Source organism: Panthera uncia, unplaced genomic scaffold (genome assembly GCF_023721935.1).
Source record: "Panthera uncia isolate 11264 unplaced genomic scaffold, Puncia_PCG_1.0 HiC_scaffold_1248, whole genome shotgun sequence".
NCBI classification, from domain to species: domain Eukaryota; kingdom Metazoa; phylum Chordata; class Mammalia; order Carnivora; family Felidae; genus Panthera; species Panthera uncia.
In genome coordinates, this window is record NW_026057863.1 from 3009 (window position 1) to 5034 (window position 2026).

The 2026-nt window shown below is 43.2% G+C and overlaps 1 pseudogene; it reads right to left on the reverse strand.

Moving 5' to 3' along the window:
- Positions 1-291: 291 nt before the first annotated feature.
- On the reverse strand, positions 292-1237 carry LOC125916848 (mesoderm-specific transcript homolog protein-like; annotated as a pseudogene).
- Between the last annotated feature and the right edge of the window lie 789 nt (positions 1238-2026).

Genomic DNA, 2026 nt, shown 5'->3' on the forward strand with positions numbered 1-2026 from the left:
CTTTCTGTATCAGTGAGTATTAGTGCTCATCAGAATCTCCTAATAGCACCAAAACAAAGGCAAATGGATACACTCATTCAGATGTTAGAAGAATGGGAGATACACTATTAGGTCACTCACAGTTGGAGTTTCTGCAGGGCTTTTACTAAATGCTGATCACCAGTGTAAGTTAGGTGGAGTTTTGTGAGAGAATAGTGTTTGGTGGCCAAGACCTCTTTGGGCACTTCTTCCTAGGTGGAATATATGACAGATAAGGGAGTAGGAGAGGTAATACAAGGAAGCTACTCTTACCAGCTCTGAAGGAGCTGATGAAGACCAAATATGCATTCAAGAAGCCCACGTGATCCTCAAGCTGTGGATAGTGCCTAATGTGGTCATCCAGGATGGACACTGGACTGCAACAGCATTTATCTGTATAGTTCCAAAAACTCTCAATAGGGATTCACAGGATCCAATGGCCCATAGATAAGATGAATGGGAATGGTTACAGAAGCAAGAGCTCCTACACATTGTTTTCTAAACTTCTTCCTCTGGTTGATAACTAAGTTCCCATAATTGTTGCATATCCCTGCCCACATGTCCCACAGTTCATTCTCAGAGAATCGAGTGTATGGTCCAAAGACTAGGGTAAGACCTCAGGAGAATACAAAGAAGTTCAATTATGTGAGAACGGGTGACAGGATGCCTCCATCTTTGAGAAGCTTTTAGAGAAGTAGAGGATGGTGAGTCTCTGGAAATATACCTCCATTTGACAGACAGGACTCTTCATGGTAAGCTGACAAGATCAATTCTGCTCAAACCTATATAACAGCTCCTGAACAATGACAGCTCTATAATCATGAGACAAAATGTTGGTCCTGTGGTTCTGGAGCCCCAGATGCCGCAAAAGTGCCTTCACAGTGCTGGCCTGTTCAAATATGAAATAGTGATATGGTTTCAGTTTGTCACTGAAGCCAATGCCCAAGAAATCAAGGGTAATCACTCAATGAAAACTCAGGGATAGACCTTCCCATATCTTGTACAAAGCATACCTAGATATTAGAAATCCATGTGAAAGCACAACCATCTCAGGACTTCCAACCATATCCATATAGTCTTGGTAAAAGATGCACAGTCCCTTTTAGGTGAAAAAAACTTTTAGGTGAAAAAATTAGGTGATGACTTCCATGAGTGAGGAACAGAAGAAAGTTGTCATGGGGGTGGGATATGCAGACAGGCTGCAAGCCAGTAGCCCCACCTGAACTACCACTCCCTCGTCCTGATTCAGGTAAGACCCGGGCTACATGATTCAATGTTTGGTGGACACATACTCTTTTCTTTTAAATTAAAAAAAAAATCTTAATGTTTATTTTTATTTTTGAGACAGAAAGAGACAGCATGAGCAGGGGAGGGAAAGAGAGAGAGGGGAACACAGAATCTGAAACAGGGTCCAGGCTCTGAGCTGTCAGCACAGAGCCTGATACAGGGCCCAAACTCACCAGCCATGAGATCATGACTTGAGCCAAAGTTGAATGCTTAACCAACTGAGCCACCCAAGCACCAGGCTATCCCACATATTCTTTTCAATAATCCATGAGATGCATGCCAAAAACGACTTTGCATGTACTCATGTAAAAATAAATTACAGAAATTAAATGAAAAAAAAAAAGAGTTAAGGAGCATCAAAGAAATGCAGGCAATCACTAAGCTATTGTCAAAATGGCAAGGCTTCCAGGGGTGTTTTCTGTGAGAACTTTAAGGAACAGCAGATGCTGTGAGGAATAAGCTTAGAAATTCCCTGGGCTTACGCCAGTGGGTTAACAAGGCATAAAGAATTACAAAGCCATAGGATGCTCTCACCCAAGTTTGGGTAAACAAGGTAAGACCCCCCCCCCCCCAGAATAAAGCAGGGAGGAGCCAGGGCCCCCAGAATAGAGAGGGAGGGGCAAAGGCCCCAGAATAGAAAGGGAGGCAAAGGCCCCCAATGCAAAGGTATATGAGGTAAGCAAGATTAGGCATTTAGGGCAAAAGCGCCCCCCAATTTAGT